The 21,934-nt window shown below is 37.7% G+C and overlaps 1 protein-coding gene across 1 annotated transcript in view; it reads left to right on the forward strand.

Annotated features, from left to right (window-relative positions):
* LOC120224552 (sodium/hydrogen exchanger 9-like) overlaps positions 1-21,934 on the forward strand; it is a gene marked incomplete at its 5' end in the record, with an annotated part of 402,148 nt that overhangs the window by 63,782 nt on the left and 316,432 nt on the right. The gene's annotated exons all lie outside the window — the stretch shown is intronic.

The following is a 21,934-nucleotide window of genomic DNA, read 5'->3' on the forward strand; positions in this document are numbered from 1 at the left end:
TCCCTGTCGTGTTCCTGATCTCAGGGGGAAAGCTCTCAGTTTTTCCCCGTTGAGGATGATGTTAGCTGAAGGCTTCTCATAGATGGCTTTGATGATGTTTAAGTAGGTTCCCTCTATCCCGACTTTCTCGAGAGTCTTTATTAAGAAGGGATGCTGTATTTTGTCAAATGCTTTTTCTGCATCTATTGACAGGATCATATGGTTTTTATCTTTTCTTTTATTGATGTGATGGATCACACTGATTGATTTGTGAATGTTGAACCAGCCCTGTAACCCAGGAATGAATCCCACTTGATCTTGGTGGATGATTCTTTTCATGTGCTGCTGGATTCGATTTGCAAGGATCTTGTTGAGGATTTTTGAATCCGTATTCATCAAGGATATTGGCCTGTAGTTCTCTTTTTTTGTGGATCTCTGTCTGGCTTGGGAATCAGAGTGATGCTGGCTTCATAAAATGAGTCCAGGAGTTTTCCTTCAATTTCTATTTTTTGGAATAGCTTGAGGAGAATTGGTATTAATTCTGTTTTAAACGTCTGGTAGAATTCCCCAGAGAAGCCATCAGGTCCAGGGCTCTTATTTGTTGGGAGATTTTTGATAATTGATTCGATTTCTTCACTCGTTATGGGTCTGTTTAGATTTTCTATCTCTTCCTGTGTGACTTTTGGTAGTGAGTGTGTGTTTAGGAATTTGTCCATTTCTTCTAAGTTGTCCAATTTGCTGGCATATAATTTTTCAACGTATTCCCTGATAATTGCTTGTATTTCTCATGGATTGGTTGTAATAAGTCCACTTTCATTCATGATTCTATCTATTTGGGTGTTCTCTCTTTTCTTTTTGAGAAGCCTGGCTAGAGGTTTGTCAATTTTGTTTATTTTTTCAAATAAACAAATTACTATTTCTCTTCTTCTACTGGTTTTGGGGTGCTTTTGTTGCTCTGCCTCTAGTTCCTTTAGGTAAGCTGTTACCTTTTGCACTTGCTCTTTTTCTAATTTCTTGAAATAGGCCTGGAGTACAATGTACTTTCCTCTTAGGACTGGCTTTGCCGCATCCCTAGAGTTTGGATTGTTGTATTTTCATTTTCCTTTGTTTCCATATATTTTTTAATTTCTTCTCTAATTGCCTGCTTGATCCATTCATTCTTTAGTAGAATGTTCTTTAACCCCCATGTTTTTGGAGGTTTTCCAGACTTCTTCCTGTGATTGATTTCAAACTTCAAAGCATTATAATCTGAAAGTGTGCATCATATGATCTCAATTCTTTTATATTTATTGAGGGATGCTTTATGTCCCAGTGTGTGATCATTCTTGGAGAATGTGCCATGCACAGTTGAGAAGAAAGTGAATTCCATGGCCTCAGGATGTAGTGTTCTAAATATATCTGTCAGATCCATCTGGTCCAATGTGTCATTCAAGTCCATTGTTTCTTTAGTGGTTTTCTGTCTGGTTGACCTATCCATTACTGTAAGCGGAGTATTAAAGTCCCCTACTATTAGCACATTCTTATCTATAAGATTGTTTCTGTTTGTGATTGTTTTAAATATTTAGGTGCTCCCATATTTGGTGCATAGACATTTATAATTGTTAGTTCTTCCTGATGGATAGACCTTGTAATTATTATATAATGCCCTTCTTCATCCCTTGTTATTGTCTTTAATTTAAAGTCCAGTTTGTCTCATATAAGTATAGCTACTCCAGCTTTCTTTTGACTTCCATTTGCATGATATATATTTCTCCATCCTCTTATTTTTAATCTGAAGGTATCTTCCAGTCTAAAATGTGTTTCTTGTAGACAGCAAATAGTTGGCTTTTGTTTTTTAATCCATTCTGCTATCCCATGTCTTTGATTGGAGCGCTCAGCCCATTTACATTCAGTGTTATTATTGAAATATGTGGGTTTAGAGTCATTGTGTCCTTTGTGGGATTCATGCTTGTGGTGGTGTCTCTGGTATCTTGCGTTCCTTGCAACACTTCTCTCATAGAGTCCCCCTCAGGATTTCTTGTAGGGCTGGCTTAGTGGTGACACATTCTTTCAATTTTTGTTTATTTGGAAAACTTTTATCTCTCCTTCTATTCTGCATGACAGGCTTGCTGGGTAGAGGATTCTTGGCTGCATATTTTTTCTGTTCATCACATTGAAGATCTCCGGCCATTCCTTTCTGGCTGCCAAATTTCAGTAGATAGGTCTATCACCACTCTGATAGGTTTCCCTTTGTATGTTAGGACCCTTTTCTCCCTAGCTACTTTCACATTTCTCTCTTTGTCCTTATATTTTGCCATTTTTACTATGATATGTCATGCAGAAGATCAATTCAAATTATGTCTGAGGGGAGTTCTCTGTGCCTCTTGAATTTCAATATCTCCTTCCCTCCCTAGGTTGGGGAAGTTCTCTGCTATAATTTGTTCCAGGACTCCTTCAGCACCTTTCCCTCTCTCTTTCTCCTCTGGGATTCCTGTGATACAGATATTATTCCATTTGATTGTATCACTGAACTCTCGAACTCTTCTTTCTTGTTCCTGGATAAGTTTGTCTCTTCTTTTCTCAGTTTCTTCTTTTTCTATAATTGTGTCTTCTAAATCACTTACTCCCATTTCTGCCTCTTCAATCCGTGCATTGGATGCCTCCAGTTTATTATGTATCTCATTTATCACATTTTTAAATTTATCATACCTCTTTTTAAGCTCCATGTTGTTTGTAGCCATAGTTTCTTTAATGTCCTCCATGCTTTTTTCAAGCCCAGCTATTAATTTTATGATTATTGTTCTAAAATCTTGTTCAGTTATGCTGCTTATATCTGTTTTGAGCAGTTCTTTAGCTGTCAATTCTTTCTGGAATGTCTTTGGAGGAGAGCTCTTTCATTTCGTCATTTTGGTTAGCTTTCTATCTCTTCTTAGTTTTAAAAACTTTTTATGCTCTCTGAACCTGTGAGCACTGCTGTACCCAAGAAGGCTCTTTGACTGTCCAGGGCCTATCCTTTCAGAAAGTGTTCTTTGACTAGTATGTCTTGGTCTCTCTTGTTGATACCTTGGTCATTTTATTTTCCTACTCGTAGTGGTTTTTGGGACTCTCCACCATGTGTACTTTGGCTTGTTTCTTGAAGGAGCCGTTAGAAGGTTTTCTCAGTGGACTCTGTCTCCTTTTCCTCCCAAACTCCTGGATTCAGTAAGCATTCCTATGACTTCAGTTCTTCTCCATGCGATATAAGGGGGCGAGTGCAATGTACGGAGTTCCCTACTTCTCCGCCATCTTGACCCTCACCATTCGGAAAAGAGAGATAATTAATTCGAAAGTTGAAGAATGATCTTTGGTTGAAAAATTATAAAGACTAAAGTTTGTAATTAAGAGATTAGAAGGAGAAAAATCATTTATTAGCGGTGTTGAGCAAGATGAAGGGTTGTTATCATAAAGATGAGAATCAGCTATTTGCCACTTAACTAAATACAAAGTAGGAAAATTGTAATCTACAATATAGAATGGGGAGTAGGGGTTAGGTAAGCTGTTCTCATGATGCTTGCATATACTAGATTCTTGATGTAGTAGTTGAATGAAAGCAGACATGAATTAATAAGCAAATGTAGTCTAATTTCATAATATTTATGTTTCTAAAGCATTGATTTCTTACAAAGAGGTGTTGAAAAACTCTTCTAGCTGGTGAAATAAAGAGATTAGAGATGTGATTGTAGAGGGGTCTCCAACTATCTTGATAACATCTTATATCTGAGTTGGGTAGGTATGTGTTTATCATAGTTCTGTAATAATTTATCCCTTATGTCTCTTTGGTATCTGGCTTATTTTGCTTAATATAATGTTTTCAAACTTCATATATGTTGTATGTAGCATATGTCAAAACTTCACTCCTTTTTATGGTTGACTAACTTTTGTTCAGCATAAGTCCAGTGAGTGTCTACATTTTCACAGCCTTGGGTTAGCTATACAAGAATAAATAAATAATACATGTTCTATCCTTTCAAGAAGTTCATGATGCAGAGCAGGATGAAGGAAGGACTCGTGGAAGGTGGGAAACAAACAGGTAAATCAGTCATCATTGATTGTATCACATGCTTAGTATGTATACCATGTAGCAATGCTACAAGTAAAAAACAAACAAGAACAATTCATAATGCCTTGAACAGTAAGTAGATTTACTATCTCAAATAACAAGACAGCTGGAGGCCTCACAGTTGGTTATCTGAGCAACTTAAATTCAGGCCAATTTCCTCTCATCCTTTTGCTTTGCTGTCTCCAGTCTCTTCCCATGATGTTAACTCCTCTCCTCATGGTTGGACAGGAATTGACACATTTCCAGGCAGCTATTTCTCACACACAGACATCAAGAAGCTGAAAGGATGATCTTTATCTTGAATCTCGTTTTAAGAACTAAGAAACATTTTCTACAAAACCTACCCATCCCTTAGCATATTTCCTCTGATGTTTCATTGGATTAAGTTGTCATACTTCATTCCTGAGCTAGGCATGAGTCTTCTTTCACCCAGAGTGTACTGAGGGTGGCTACTTGAACAAACTCAAAGTTGTGCTGACAAGAAAGAAGGGAAGGAATTCTTCTTCCTTTAGTAGCTAATAGTTTTATTTCTAATATTAAAGTCTACATGCCTCTTGGAAAATGATTAAAAATGTATAAGTATATAAAGAATAAATAAAAATAAGATATAATTCTATCTGAGGTTTTTATGTATTTATTTCCTTTTTCCATAAATTATACATGTGTATACACATACACACACACACACACATAATCTATCAACAGAAGCAACCTTGGATGTATAAGCCATGTAACTTGATTTTTTATAACTCAAATCACCATTATGCCTAGAGGCAAAAACAAAATCTTGACTAGTTACACTAACCTCAATCAATTCAAGGTTTTATTAGTTGATCCAAATTATCTTCAGTCAGTTCAGGGTGTTCTCTTACTTTTTTCTTGGGGACTCTCCAGGTGCCAGGAATTGTAGTGTTGTTTGAGGGTAGGGACATCTGGTATTTCATTGTCCTCTGTCTACAGTCTATGACAGATCTATATCCTGGGTAGTTTCTCATCTTTGGTCCAAGTAGATGACCACTATGTCCTCCTTGTTTGTATGGCAAGGTTTCTTGGGTCTGTGGGCTGTCTTACCATGAAAGCATATGGGAAAAGTTGCCTTAAGTTCATCTATGTGGGCACCTCGGACCTATTTCTACTCAACTCCACCAGTGACCCAGGTAAGGTGGGCACCCTCATGGAGGCCTAGCTAGGAGAAAAACGCATAAATCCCATGCTCTCAAATTACTCCATGTCTATATGAAGAGTGATATCTATCCCTCCATCCCCGCTTCCAACCTGCAGTCAAGGGACACACCGATGTGTAAAATCTTTCTTCACTTTGTTCCATCGCCATTTCTTCTCTCTCCTAGCCTGGAAAGCTGTTTCTTATCTGGATTTGGTGCTGATCAGAGAGGGACTGGAAAACCTGACTATGACCAAATGCTTATTCTTCCATATATATTTATTATAACCTGAGTTCTTCAAGGCCTTTGCTTTTGACATTCAAAACCTAAGTTTTTGAGAAAAACTCCAAAGCCATTTTCTCACTAACCTTTGTCTATTTTAAAGTTCAAAATCTGAGAATTTTAAAGCCAAGTAAGACCAAAAAGAAGTAATAGTCCATGGAATAGACTATTGGGGTGGGGGGAGTCAAATATCCAGTTGATGTAGAGAATAAGGCAAAGTAGTCTTTACTCACTGATATTCAGGTCATGTGATATTTTTACAAATGTTGACCATTCCAAGTGTTAGTTATTGGTCAACACATTCAGTCTGAGATAGCCGTGGGTTCCAGTTAAATTTGTTTTAATGATAATCATGTTGTATTTTACCACTTTTTGTTTCTCTGATTCAAATACCCTTTCTCTGGAGTTCATAAACTGGTCACTGTTATTTCTGTAAGTAAGGAAAGTGCCTTTAGAGAAGATAGCTCAGCGGTGCCTTGGATTCCCAGGAGGTATCATTGGGGAAGAGGTTAATGAAGTATTTAGATGGAGTCTACTGAAGCGTGGATTTGTCTATTGTATTGGACATTAAACATTTAAGTGATGGTTTTGTTAATGAGAAGTTAAAGTCAAAGTGGTCAGAGGCTGTCCTCAAATCTTCATTCGCAATTCCCATAGGTCTCTTTGAGACATTCACACATGCAGCTAAAGGCTATGTTGTATAAAGCCCTTTCTTTGAGGTTAACAGCATAAACACACACTTTCATTTATGATTAAAGGGTTATTAATGTTGCTTGAGGTATCTCTGCCACATGGAGACAGACCAATAAAGAGTTGCTCCCACTTTTCCTGGTAGAATCTCTACTTTGTCCATGACCAGATCTCAGATTAAACACAAGCTAAAATGTTTACAGATGGAAATACAAAATAGGACTTAGCAGGCTAAGTTAGGGGACTGTGGATTTTTGACAGAGATATAAACTGCCACCAAATTTTAGACAAAGAAATATTTTAAATTCATGGCATAGTGTCAGCTTATCTTTTGAGGTGTGAGATCTGGGCCTTCTCTTGTCATCAAGTTCATCTTCTGAATCAATGACACATGCTCCAACAAACATCAAGTGACAGCTCCTAGTCACTAACCAACGCAGGGTTCTTGGAGCAAATCCAATCCTCAGGAACAGAAGCCATGTAAATAAACTCTGTTGGGTAGGTCATGCACTGAAAATGAACCAGACAAAGACATCAAGGCAATTCCTGGACACATTGCTGTAGCTGAACAGATGGCAGGCAAGAGAAGTGCTTAAAGGAGCCACTGGAGCACAATTTCAAGTGATGTCTCACATCCTTTGACAGTTGGAGAGTGATAGAAACAAACAGATCATGGGGATATATTACTACTTGGAAACAAATGATTTGGTTCAAAGATAACCTTGGCAAAAAATATAGTAGGATCTGATTGTAAAATGGCAGTGGATATGGAGGTGTGACTACAATTTGGGTACCAAAGACATATTCTGGGTCAGAAATGTAGCAAGGATGACTTTGTCACATCTTAAGAGTTTCATGTTTATTGTGGAGCATTGCACCCCCAGATCATATTAACAGTAAGAATACTTGATATTATACAGGTGCCTTTCTAGCTCAGAAGTATGTCTGGGAAGACCTTTTAAGGTTGAGCCCACAGGTGGGAAGATAAATGCAAATGAGCTGTGGAGAATGAGAACTGAGAGACAGAGAGAATGAAGTGAAGGCTGATAACAAGCAGGAGAAATGTCCTCATCCTTTTATAGACCCTCTACAGGCTCAAGAAGGAGAAGTAGAACTCCAACCTAACCTTTTTTTGGGTATGCACACTGAATAATAGAATCGATTGGGAACTTAGACCTGAGGAACAGATACCTACCCAGTATCCTCTCTTCATCTCCCTTGCTACCAGAACTCCTATCTTGTTTAAGCATCCACCTGTTACCCACATGACTGTGAGGATGGTGACTTCTACACTAGTTCAAGAGTAAATCCCTATAGGTGTGATTAGGTTCCCTGCCATTTGGCTAGTTTTAATCAATGAAGCTTGGGGTTGAGGAATCTCTGGGAAGCCCCTGGGAAAGGTCTCTTCCATCCTAAGGTGAGATGGCCTTTCATTTTTAAAGGTTGTTGTGCCTACATATCATGGTTAGAACAAGAGTTGCAGTCATTTTTAGACCAAAAAGGAACCAGTCTTTGTTGATCAGGTGAAAATGGCAGAGCTGAAAATTTCCAATATGAGTCAAGGATATTTTTGTCACTTGCAGCCTGTAGCATCTTAACTGATTAGATTAAAAAAAAAAAAAAAAGTGATGCTGACTTCAGAAAGCTTAATAGACATGGGGGAAAGGAGGCGGCTTAGTCCAAAGGGCATTATCTTTTGCTCTGTCCACCCACCTATCTATCCATCATTTATTATGTGTTTACAGTATTCCAGGCATTTAGATGAACATTAAAGATATGATGATGAATTGGAAATAGTCCCTGCTCTTGCAGTGCCCACAACTCTATTAACAGATAATAATATGATAGGAGCCTAGGAATGTACAAAATGTCTTGTTAGTTGAGAGTAGTGAGCAATGAATTCTTATCTCTGGGTCAGATGTAGTGAAAGACATACAGACAACTTGCCTAGCAGAAAGTATGTTCTGAGTAGGAACTACTTCTGCAAACAGAAGCAATAAAGAAATCCGAGGTGTTTCATCCCTAAATGTAAATCCTAGAATAAAAGCAGGCTATATGGAACTAGACTGCATCATAAGGGAAGCCAAAAGAATGGTGAACAATAACAGAAAAGAGGGAAGTTTTTTAAACACTGCAAGAAGGAAAAAGTAGGTTTGAGGAAGTCGGGGAGATGGGTTAGAAGATGAATCCTTGCTCTTGAGTTACAGTCATGCCAAAGTCTCCAAAATACTCCCTTTTCAAAGGGGGTCCAAGAAGTGAGCATGTTCCCCAACATTTTCATGGGCCCCATTCTGGTTCTGATTGCCAGAATCATATAAGTATTTCTTTCCACCGTACTTGGCCTTGACATAGGCACTTCAGTTCCACAAACATTTATGTAATAAACTACAACAAACCAATTGCTATATATGATACAATTTGAAGAATGAGCTACAGAGATAAAATATCAGACACTGTACCTGAGGAGCTCACAGAATAAAAGAGAAAAAACACACATAACAAGTACTGAACATACAATAGGAAACATTATAATTAAAGTAAGTACACAGGTAAAATCCTTGATGGATACAGTGGGGGGGGGGGATTGGCCAGGTACAGAGAGTAGATTATATTTTTATTGATTCTTATTGATAAATAATAGTAGGAGTTGTGAGGCTAGGGATGGCCTTCCAGTTAGTAGAACCAACAAAAACAGGGAAGAGATTTTTATGTTGGATTCCAAAAAAGAGGGCACCACAAGTCAAAATCTTCCAGAGGGCAAGAAGTCACAATGAAGTAAGTTGGGAGGAGGTTGGCACAGAGGAGTGGAGAGGTGACTGAGGTGACAAGAGGGGAAGGGGTTTATGGATCAAGTATTATATGCCATCTTGAGAAATCTAAATTTCATTTATTATGTATGTGTTAAATATCTCCTGTGTGCCCAGAACTGTTTCAACTCACAGATACAAACACAAGGCACAATCCCTGCTCTCAAGGATGCCTAGAGCAGCAGAGGAGATAGACATCTGGATAGGAGTAAGAAGAACTAACATTTATAGAGCCCTGACCTTGTGCCAGCACTCTAGCTAGATTATATCATTTATTCCTTGCAACATCCCATGAGGTAGATAATATTATGCTAATTTTACAGATGAGGAACTGAGGTGTAGAGAGGTCAAGTAACTTTTCCAAGACCTGACAGCTAAAATATCAAAGAGTTTTAATTCAAACCCAGGTCCATTGGATTCCAGAGCTAACACATAATGTGGAAGTTTGGAAACTCAATGGAGTGGCACTTATCTCAGCCTGAGGGTCAAGGAAGCCTTCCTTAGGGAGATGACACATAACCTAAGTTTTAAAAATGAGAAGGAGTTGGCCAGGTAATGAAGGGAGGGCATTTTAGGTAGAAGGAATAGCATGTGCAGAACTGTTGAGATAAGGAAGAGCCTGATGGTAGAGAGAATTAGGTATTGATACAGCATACACTATGAAGCAAGAGGGCAAGGAGATGAGCCTAAATATGTAAGTTGGGATGAGAATATAGATGACCCTGATATTATAAAGGGGATGATCAGACCTTGTCAATCCTAACTTACCAGAAGGCATTTCAACCATTTCAGTGTTACCAGCTCCCTGCAAAACATCTCCACCATTATCAGCTATCAGTACTAAAAGTTGTTAAAACTAGACCTTTAGAGTCACCCTTGATTTTTCCATGCCCCACCCCCTTAATCAATGAATTAAGATTTATTTCAGTGAGGTTATTTTTCCATTCTAAATATACCTCTAATATGCTCCCTTCTCTATCCTCACTGTTAATCTCCAAGTCCAAACAAACTATTCTCCACCTGGATATAAGTAAGGGCCTCCTTTGTGACCTCTGAATGTTGACTTGGCAGCTACAAAAATCTTCTAAAAATATAACTCAGGAAAAAAAATTATATATATATATATATATATATAACTCAGGCTACATACCTCCCCATCCCTGTGTGAAATCCTTCTGTGGCTTCTCTTATATTTCAGATGAAATCCAAATACTTTACATGACTAGCTAGCATGGCTCTACCTTCCTTTCCAAGCTCACCTCACCCATATTTCCCCTCCATCCATTTTGTTCTACTTCTTTCTGGAAGCCAGAAGATGCTGTACTTCTTGCCTTGAGGCCTTTGTTCATGCTTCTCTCCCTGCCACAGTGATCCTCTTCCAGATCTTCACATAACTTACTCCTTTCCATCCTGCAGATTTCAGCTTAGATGATGCTTTGCTTGATTCTTCCCTGTATTTCTCTCCATCTCCAATTTGTTATCCATCATTGATATTGTTATTTTCTTAAAATCTTTACCATAAGTATTCATAAGTAGGTCTATAAATTCCCAAGAGGGCAGCACCGTGTTGTTTTGTTCACACTCTACCGTCATTGTCTAGCCCAGAATAGCCACAGTGCCTAGAAATGTGGTTGTCTTTTGTTAATTGTTTAATAACAAATTAAAGTAGCTCCACCTTCTGACAACTGGAGGCCTAAAAACAACTTTAAAGGACAGTATAAGGTGAAGAAGTAAAATCTGTACAGGAAATGGAAGCATGGTGATAACTTTGATTAGCAGGCATGAGGACATGATGACTACTCCAGACAGTGCCTGGCACAAAATAGGCATCAACAAATATTTGTCACATAAATTAATGTTTGCTAAATAATTGAATCTGTTGGCATAGACAAATAATTCAATAGTAACAGACTCCATTGCGACAAGTAAAAGTAATAGCCCAAGATGGGCCATTGTCAAAAGCATTTTCTTCATCTGTGAAGGGAGAGCACTCAATGAGTTAATATGTTTTGTTTGCTTTGCTGTCTTTTTTTCTTTACTATACAGATTTAAAGCCAAGATGCCCGGTGTTGTCAAAGTTGGGCCCTGCTAGCCATACAATTTTGGCAGGATAGAGGCAAAAGCCTTTTCCCTTGGTAGTAAATAGAATATGATTCACTAAAGTGTAATCTAATAATAGTGACAGAAATGTCAAGCCTAAAGAGTGGCTGGGAATTTTTGGTCCCCAAAGGACTAATGCAGTATAGATAGGGACATATTTTAATTCCAAATGTTTGTAATTCAAATGTTTATAATTCAAATGGCATAATACATCAGGTCATTTGAATTGGTTTTTAAAAGGTAACAGTGGTTTCACTGATGCCCAAAGTAGCATTTTTAGAAAAAGTATTTATTAATGCAGATTTTCTTTGTTGTTCACCTTTTATAGTTGGAAATATAATACTATACTTGAGGTACCTTGGTTAGAAATAATAAGATTTTATACAGTTGTATCCTCTTCTCAAAGCACTCAGAAACTTCTTTTTATTTCTACTTATCAGTCAACTAATATTTATTGAATATCTGCTATGTGCCAGACAGTGTTAATTAAAATTTGTTTCTCTTTTGTCATGTTAAAACTCTAGGCCTTTATTGTTTTTTTTTATCCTGTAATTAAGAAAGCAGCTTATTTTCTTACTATTCATTTTGGTTTTTTCCAATTACTCATGATTTTTTGTGCATTGGAGATCTCTTACTTTCAAAATCTTTTCTGATTCAGAAGATCTCAGTCCTCAAGTGATTATTAAGAAATCCCAGAGATGCAGTAAATCCAATCTTAGAGGCAATGGGATGAGTCCTTTAAACTTTACGCCGCATGCTTTTGCAATGGTGGATTCCTCAAGAATTAAGGAAAGATAACTATTATCTTGGTTACTATATTTCCAATTAACCATATCCTCCCAGAGTATTTCCCTCAGGCATTTTAGAAAGGAGATGGATTTTTTTCCAGTCTATGAAGACATTATTTAACTAACTGGATCAAAACTTTTTAAAACCCTTGGCATAAAATATATATGTACATGTGTACCTCTCCATGCCTCTTAATCTGAATGTATTTATATTATGGCTTATTCATAGACAAATATTATCTACTGAAAAGATGCATCAGATTATATGTAGAATGCTCAGGGGCAAGCAGAAATCTAATGATGTGTTAGGAGACAAAAACTTAACAATATGATAATTATTTTATATACCTATTAATATGAATTTTATCAACATATAGTTTTCATAGAATAAAAGGCACCCATTTTAAGTATACAGTTAGATGAGTTTTAACAAATACATGTACCATTTAAATACCATCTCAATTGATATAGAGAGCATTTCCATCATCCCCAAAGTTACCTTGGTGTCCCTGTGCATTCAGTCACCCTCATCCTCACCATAGGCAATCACTGATTAGAATTGTGTTCCTAACTTTATCCTAGTCACTGCGCAGACTTCAAAGCCTTTATACAATACTAGGAGAGGGGAAAATGAACACTAAAGAAATTTAACAGCAAAGTAGTGATATGCTCAACTATGAAGGTCAAATCATGGGAGTTCAGTCACCACCCCCCTGGGGTAGGAGGACACCTGGATTCAGCAAGACAAGGACTGGACTTTGATTTTGTATGAGCTATTTCTAACTCCCTATCTTGATTTTCCCACTTATAACACAAGGACTTTGAACCCTCTGACCTCTATAGCCTTTTATGCATCGTACCTCTATGTTTTACCTGTGAGGAGTGAATGCTCTGGTCCCTGGGAATGCCATATGTCTTTAATTAGTCTGTGGTAGGTAAAATGTCTGTCTTCAGTCACCAAATACATTTTCATAAAAGTTAATTTTTAAATGCTTTGTATATTAGGCTCTTCTCATCAGAAGCAATCAATGGAGTTTTATTTTAGTCTATTTACATAATTTGAAATAATTTGAAGGAGCTATATTTTAGTTCAGTTTTGAGAAATATGTTAAATGCTATTTTCTAGACAGGAATTAGGTACAAGAGATTGTTCTCAACTGTCCGTCATCTCTCCTGATGGTCAGCCTTCTTCATGCAAAGGTGGCTTTCCACAAAGTTACATTTCCAGAAAGTTACGATTCACCCAGACAGGGAATGAGATAGGGATTGAAGACACAGAGTAAAAGATCTCCACAATGGGCTTCAATTCCAGCAATGGCAAGAGTTCCATCTCCAGAAGTCAAGTCAAGTTATCTAAACATTTGGCAATTATCTAAACATCGTTCTAGCATCTCTGACCAGTGGGGTCTTTTATTTTTATTCAATAGACAATGCTTCTCAATGTTAACTTCTGAAACTCTTTTCACTTGGGAATCTTGTTTAAATGCAGATTCCAAGTCAGTAAGTCTAGTGTGGGTCCTAAGATTCTGCATCTCTAACACACTCCTAGGTGATACAGATGGTCCTAGACCAGGTACACACTTGGACTGGTGATTGGAGTGGTGAGGTGTTAGACGGCTTGCCTTATGTGGATCACTAATCTACTGACCACTCGTCTTCAAATTCTTCATAGTATAAAAAGTACATAGTTAAGAAATGTCAGCTTATTGGGAAATATGTTTCCTGTGTGTTTAGTCCAGTAGAGTCAACACTCTGACAGTATTGAAGTATCATTTGAGCTAGCTTACTTAGCCTGCTCACTAGAAAATGTTTCATCCTTTGGATTAAAATAAAAAGTATGAAAATAATTTCCTTCCTCAAATCCCCAGACACTAGTATACCAGATGTAGGAGTCTCATCCATCACCATCCTGACCTCCTGATGGACTTACACTTGAAGCAATGACAGAATTGGGTGCCTTCTACCCAGGACACCTGGGTTTGGAGTTTAGCATCTAACTCTATGTATGTAGGAGCCCAATAAAACTTTTGTGTTGATCTTGCTTTTCAGGAACACACTTGTTTTTTTAGGTGGTTGTTATTGTTTCTGCTTATTGGTCTGTTGATTTCTAAAAACAGTCTTTGTTCCATCAATCCCATACCCAGGAAGACATATTATTTTTATCACCTGGAGAAGGCAGATGCTGAAACTCAGAGCAGATTTATATATCGTTGGATTTGTTTATCTGTAGGGGTACCAGAGCTTAATCAGCCCATTGGGTTGACTTAGGGCAGACTTGAAGTGGAGAGTTATCATCAAGCTATAGTCAGAGACTGAAGGAAAAAATTACTATTTGAAAGCTATACAGAAAGAATAGGTGGCATTAGCACTAGCTAGAACTGATGATATGGGATAAGGATTACGTGGAAATTCATTTTTAAATGAAATAAACAGTTAAGAGATAGCCAAGGTATTGTTGTCCTGAGTCATTTTTGTACTCGGCGAATATTAAATTACTAAGTATTTAACATAATTGACTCTTAGAAATAAAAAATGGTTAAGTAAACAGAAAATGGTCTTGGAAAATGTAACACAGAGACTAATTAGTGGCCACTAAAGCCAGATTGACTAAAAGGAAAAGGAAATTGAAAAGGAGTCAGGGAGTGAAAAGAAATTTCTTTTCCCAGAAAAGAGAGTTAAGGCCAGAGGATTTTTGACTATGCATAGGAGGGAAGCCTGAGTCATATGTGATTCTACAGTTTGTGTGTGACTTGGGGAAAGCAGAGCTTTGGTACACTGGCTTGACCAGAGTGTGTGCCATCAATTTTTATTAATGATGATGAGTCATTTTAGTTTGCCAGGAAGCTGTTGAATTTAGGAGAAAGGAGATTACTACCAGATTTATATCTGTCAAAATAGCAGTTTATTTTCCCATCTCACCCCCCACCACTTTATTCATCAAATTTCTCAAAAGTTAACATTATACTTAAAAATTTCGTTCACTTGAAAGAATTGCATTGGCTTACAAAAGTCTTCTTAAAAGGCCATCTTTTCAATAATACTGTTATTTTCGATACAGACAGTCAGATTGCCCAGCTATAAAAGCAAACCTTCTGTTTAAAAAAAATAATGTTTTGGTAGGCTCGTCTTCATTTGCTTTTGTCTGATGTCCATCCAACCCTCCTGATTAAAAGTCACTTCAGAAAAGGCCTCCACTTTCTCTCCTTGTGCTTAGCTGCTACTTTGTGGGGATTTCTCTCCGTCCTCCCCTCTCCTCTGTTTGCACCACTGCTTACAATCACTGCCATTCTGATTCTGCACCTTAACTTCTACCCAAGGGAGTTGTAAGGGATTCTATAAAGCCCAGGCTACTGGAAGGAAGTTAGGGGGATAAGGTTATGGGGAAGTTACCTACCTCCCCAGCCCTTATATTAGTTCTCCTCCCTGGAAGCCAGAATGAATTGCGTGGCATACTTCTAGCTCTTCCCCTCCACTCCCTTTTTATTAATTACCTCTTTACCAGATATTACCTGTCCAAACCTTCAAGGCATCCCAGGTTTAGAGGGTGGAAACTCATCACATCTAAGTGTTTCTTTTATCATACCACAAAAAGGACTAAGAAATCCCCCACATTCCTCCTTCTCTGCCTGCTCACAGGAGGGGTTTCAAACTTGGTCCTCTCATAGAGCTCTCTCCCACACACACTGAGGATATGGCGTGTGATTGAAGTAGGTACAAGATATAAGGGGGGATTTTAAGGAGTTTTGAACCTTTTTAGGGTACAAAAATTGTATTTGATGACCTGGACTTTGTTCTTCTAAGATAGGGCTTAAGGAAAATGCTTAAGGGCTAAACTATAGCTTCAGAACATTAAATTGGCTTTCCTGTAGCTAGACAGCCATTTTTGTTTATCCATTCTTTTGCCTTTTTCAACTGGACCTAGACAAGAGATTTGAACATAAAAACCTAAGAAGATACTTTTCATTGCTTTGCCTATTTTTCTGTTGAAGGCTACAGATGTTCCTCAGGGACAGGTGGATGGAGGGTAGAAAGTAGTGGGAAGCTGAGGGACTGTTGGAAGCCACAGAGGGTGAAAGTGGAAAGGAATGCTGTCTCTTTGCAGTTATAAAGGGTATGTTAGGACACCTTTGAAAAAGCTTTTACTGGCAGGAGAGCCTGCTTCCTAACACCTTTTTACATCTGGGTTGAATAAAAATAAAACTCTGCACTTCCTCATTTGTTCTTTCCTCTGCAAGTGAGGTCCAAAGGCAATGGCAACCAAATGTGTCCTCCTCACATCGCCATGAGACTTACAGTGAGTCCTGACTTTGATTGCGAAGAAAAGAACAATAAAGAAAAACTCAGGGCCTAGGTAGATATCTGTGTTGTGGGATTTTTTTTCCAAATTATTTGTCATGTATATAGCTATATAGATAGAACTCTTGAAATATTTGCCTTAAAATTCTAGTGAAGAACCCAAGCTAGTGTGTGTGTGTGTGTGTGTATGTGTGTGTGTATCAAAATCTTTACAAGTATCAACTGGGCTTAATTTAGAACATTCATTTGGAAGCTTTCTGAAAAATGCTGCCAGCTATTAGGGTTAGGAATTACAGCCAAGTATGAGAGAAAAAGTAGATTAGTTATTTAATTGAATAATTATTGGGCATGTACTCAATAGTAGGAGCAATAGTAGAAGCAGTGTTTCAGGAGGAATCTTCAAAGAGTGGTCATGTAGGAGGGTTTCTGATTCTTTGATTGAAAAGTTGGCCTGCAAAAAGTATTACCATGTTCAACCTAAATACATCTCTGTTGATGAGTGAAAAATGGAGAGTGATATTCCAGAATGAGAAGAGGACCTACACAGGACTAGGAGTAGGAATAATCCACTACTACTACCATAATATTGCTTTTTTTTAATTTATCACAGCTGGTTTCAACAAGTAATTGTTCAGCATCCCTTAAATTCCAGGCACTCTGCCTGGTATTGAAGATGAAAATAATAACATACGGTACCTGTCCTAGGGCACTTATAGCTTAGTTACAGCAACTAAACAAACGTTACAAAACAACATGATAAGCTGTATCTCCTGTGGAATTATGGATAGGAGAAGAAAGGAGACAATACATACTACTTTCTTGGAAGAGTCAGAACAAATAATGAGTAGATCAAGACAGCTCCCCTAAGACCTTCTGAATTGAGACTTGAAGGATGGGTAGGACTCTTTCAGGTAATATCAAAAGGTAAGAGTTTTAGAGGCAAAAGATACTTCACTTGAAGACAACAGCAGGTACCAAGGTGTGATTTTATTATTCCTACATGATTTTCAATGAGGAACATCGCACATATATTTGCATGTATTTTACTTTCAGATAAAAATATGGACTCTGGTATTTATCCAGACCACCATCTCCCATATTGTTAAGACTCTTACTATCTCCCTGTTTGAAAGAAAACAGAGAAGGGGCACCTGGGTAGCTCAGTCAGTTAAGCATCCGACTTTGGCTCAGGTCGTGATCTCACAGTTCATGGGTTCAAGCCCCATGTCAGGCTCTGTGCTGAAATCCAGCTCAGAGCCTGGAGCCAGTTTCAGGTTTTGTGTCTCTCTCTCTCTCTTTGAGCCTCCCCTGCTCACACTGTCTCATCTCGTCTCTCTCTCTCTCTCAGAAATAAATAAAAAACATTTAAAAATTTTTGAAAAAAACAAAGAAATATTCAAATAAAATAGTGACTAGATTAATTAATTAAAAGCTGATGACCCAAAGCTCTATTTTTTTTTAAACTAATTTCTCCCATTCCTGAAAGGGCTTACTCGAAATCTAAAGATTATGTTGTGGTTACATGACTTCATCTGTCTTTTTGGGGTTTTTATTATTATTATTATTATTAAAAACACAAGAAAAGGAGATTTTTTTTCCCCAAGTGAAAACAGTTTAAATTTATAATTTACTTTATCATTAAGCATCATGACTGTGCATTTGGTTCCCATGGGCTGCTGCAACCCAGATGTCTCCCCTTAAGAATGGAGGGGCCTTGGGGGAGCTACAAGTCTTGTCCTAAAGATCTTACAGAGTAGAAAATGGTAAGTCACCTGTCTGCATGAGGAAACTCTGAGCTCTTTATCTGCAGTGGAATACAAATGCCCACACTTATAGCCTCTCAGTAATTGTGAGTTGTGTTCTGTAAAGAAACAAATGTGAACTGAAAGAACACTTTAAGTAATTAATGTCCATGAATGCATTAGCATGAATTTTAAAAATCTGTTTAAGACTCAACAGCCAGTTTTGAGTTACCTACTGTGTGTTAATCTAATACTCCTCCAGGCCAATATTGTTATCCTCATTGTACAGAAGAGAAGACTGATAATCTGAGAAGCTAAGTTGTCCTATTAAATAGCTATAAAACATCAGTGCTTGGAGTTAAACCCAGAATTTCTGACTGTAAATGCTGTTTGCACTATATTTAGTTGTTACTTTGAAACTCAGAAAGCAGAGTCCTAAAGGAATAGAAGTCATAATTAATAATTTTCAATGTTTTGTCTATTACTTTTTAAATTTAAATCCAAATTAGTTAATATATAATAATAACTTCAGGAATAAAATTTAGTGATTCACCACTTTCCTAAAATACCCAGTGCTCATCTCAACAAATGTCCTTCTTAATGGCCCTCACCTGTTAAGTTCCCACCAAACACCCCAGCAGTAACCCTCCAGCTTTTTCTTCATATTTAAGAGTCTCTTATAGTTTTTATCCCTTACTGTTGTTATATTATTTTTGCTTCCATTCCCTTATGTTCATCTGTTTTTGTATCAAATTCCACATATAAGTGAAATCATATGATATTTATCTTTCTCTGACTGACTTATTTCGCTTAGCATAGTATACTCTAGTTCCATCCACTTTGTTGCAAATGGCAAGATTTCATTCCTTTTGATCACCAAGTAATAGTCCATTGTATATACACACCACATCTTCTTTATCCATTCATCAGTCAATGGACATTTGGTAATAATTTTTGATAAAAGGATTGAAGAAAAGGAAATTTTCTATCCATGAGATTCCATCTGGGCAGGCTATTCCCAGTGAGCTGCTGCAGAACTGGGCCGGACTACCTGTAGGTGTGCTATGAAGAGATCAAGCGAAACAGCTGAACAGGTGGGGAAGGTGTTAGAACCCAGGCATTTCACTCCAGAAGGGAGTCAGCTCCAGATAAGAGGGTCTGGCAGAGCAGGGCCATGACTGAGCCTGATCTTGTACTTTTCATTGAAACCTTGGTTCCATAGCAAAGGCAAAATGTTCACTATGCAAGGACTTTGGTGTTTCAATAAAAACATAAAACAAATATGCAAGGAAAACATCTCCTACTGAGTTTCTTCTCAAATCTTATAAGTGGGAAAGAGAAGTATGTAAGAAGAACAGAAAAATGTAAGTAAGCAATGCAAATCAAACCAGTAGGTGAGCTTGTATATCCAAAGACTGCATGAAGAAAAAGGAGTTATTTCAGTTTTACGTTGTTTTCTCTGAATGTTTCTTTTTTGTTCTTAATATTTTCAACTTTAAACACTTGATAATTTTGCATCCACCTTACAAAGTGTAGACCTACTAACCCTACCAGTGTCTGTTCAACTGTTCATTTTTTCTTTCCTTATCTGCAAATATATGAGGCCAACTTGCAACAGAAAATGTGTTATTTGTGGACTGTTTCCATCCACAATACCAGTTACATAGCTCTTCAAAAGTTGTGTGGATAACTGAAAATACTGGAAGCAAAATGCTCTGATAACAAATGGGGTGCCTCTTGGTCCAAACTAGTATATCAGAATTAACAAACACAAATTCAAAGAGGGACAAGGTAGGGTATGGAAAAGACTGAAGCCACCCAGATGTAAGAGTAGTTCAGACTGTTGCAAGGTAGAAAGTGAACACTTATGAAGCCACCAGTCAGCTCCAATGAATCATTTCCATGAGAAAACAATGGTCTAACATTGCTAGATCTTGTTTTACATGGGTAAAATTTGTTTTACAAGTATCTAAATTCATATGTATAATCTTTTACTGTTAGCCAGCAATTCTAAAACGTTTAAAAGCACTCAGTAGTTGCTGGCTGCAGATTAAAACCTCTGTGGTTGTACAAAAACTCATAAAATATATGGTAAGAAATGCAAGAGAGATGCCATGCTCAGATAGTGCCATTTATTGGAAAATTACTACCTTCTGTGTAATTAGGACTTTGCTACTTAAAGTGTGGTCTACTGACCAGCAGTATTTATATCACAAGCGGATGAAATAGAACTCAGAATATAGGCACCTCTTCAGATCTATGGATTCTCCATTTTAACAAGATCCCTATGTCATTGATCTGCACCTCAAAATTTGAAAAGCACTGATATCTGTAGGTCATGCTTCATGTAAGGACATTCCCGATGCTCTGGAGAGGAGCTTCACCATGGTATGCTTACCCTGGGTGGCACCAAAGAAGGATTTATCTCTAGGAGCTACAGGTTATAAAGCAGCTGAAGGCTATGATTCATTTGCAGTCTTGTCTCTCTCCTCTCTTGCTTGTTCCCCTTTGCCCATTCTTGGTCTCACCAGTTATGATCAATGAAAGCATTGCTATGGCCCTCCATAGACCTCTCAGACATCCCAGCCAACTGCAAAAGACCACATACAGAGCTATAAGAACTTCCTAGATTTTCACTCTAGAATTATCTCTCCTTTCTTTTTGTCGGCCTGCTGCACATTCCCTTACTCACCATCTCCCCTTGATCATCATCTTGCTTATTTTTTGTTTAATCTTTTTGTTTTGTTTTGCCTCAGCCCTGTCCATCACCATCTGAACTGGCAACCCCATTATAAAATAATTTTCTGACTTTGATCTTTTACTCCCTTAGGATCTGTTTTCTGAGTGTTTTTCCTCCTCTTGATTCTTAAAACTTCATAACAAGCAAGACTTAGCTGAGTCCCGCACTGCACAGGCTCCCAAACCAATGGTGGCCACTCTTTTCTGCCTGTCAGGAGTCTGGAATGAGACACTTTAATTTCCTTTTTGATGTGAACAGATAATTAACAGATAATACTTAACTAGAAATTAAGTATGTGTCTTTTCTAAAAAAAAAAATATTAGCATTTGAGTCTTGAAGAAAAAATAACATTCCTCTTTTGAAAATAGCTCAAGGTAACACTAATGTGAAATCAGCTTATGGACTGTGTGACTTAGTGTACAGTAAGATAGAAAAATTCTTACCAAAACCCATAAAATATCTAGGAATAAACCTAACCAAAGAGGTAAAAGATTTATATACTGAAAACTATAGACAGCTTATGAAAGAAATTGAAAATGACACAAAGAAATGTAAAAACATTTCATGCTTATGGATCCAGAGAACAAATATTGTTACAATGTTGATACTACCCAAAACAGTCTACACATTCAATGCAGTCCTTATCAAATTAACACCAACATTCTTTGCAGAGCTAGGAAAAACAATCCTAAAATATGTATGGAACCAGAAAAGACCCTGAATAGCCAAAGCAATAATGAAAAAGAAAACCAAAGCTGGAGGCATCACAATTCTGGACTTCAAGCTGTATTACAAAGCTGTAATCATCAAGACTGTATGGTACTGGCACAAAAACAGACACATAGATCAATGGAAAAGAGAAGAACCTAAGAGCCCTTGGATGGCTCTATAGGTTGAGCGTCTGACTTTGGCTCAGGTCATAATCTCATTGCTTGTGGGTTTGAACCCCGCCTTAGGCTCTGTGCTGACAGCTCAGAGCCTTGAGCCTGCTTCAGATTCTGTGTCTATGTCTATGTTTCTCTCTCTGTGTCCCTCCCCTGCTTGCACCCCCCATCCGTCTCTCTCTCAAAAATAAACAAACATTTATTTTATTTTTTTTATAAATAGTTTATTGTCAAGTTGGTTTCCATATAACACCCAGTGCTCATCCCCACAAGTGCCCCCCTCCATGCCCATCACCCCCCTTCCCCTCCCCCTCATACCCATCAGTCCTCAATTTGTTCTCAACATTCAGGAGTCCCTCATGGTTTGCCTCCCTCCATCTTCCCC

The sequence above is a fragment of the Hyaena hyaena genome, unplaced genomic scaffold (genome assembly GCF_003009895.1).
Source record: "Hyaena hyaena isolate Hyena2069 unplaced genomic scaffold, ASM300989v1 scaffold_1200, whole genome shotgun sequence".
Taxonomy (NCBI): domain Eukaryota; kingdom Metazoa; phylum Chordata; class Mammalia; order Carnivora; family Hyaenidae; genus Hyaena; species Hyaena hyaena.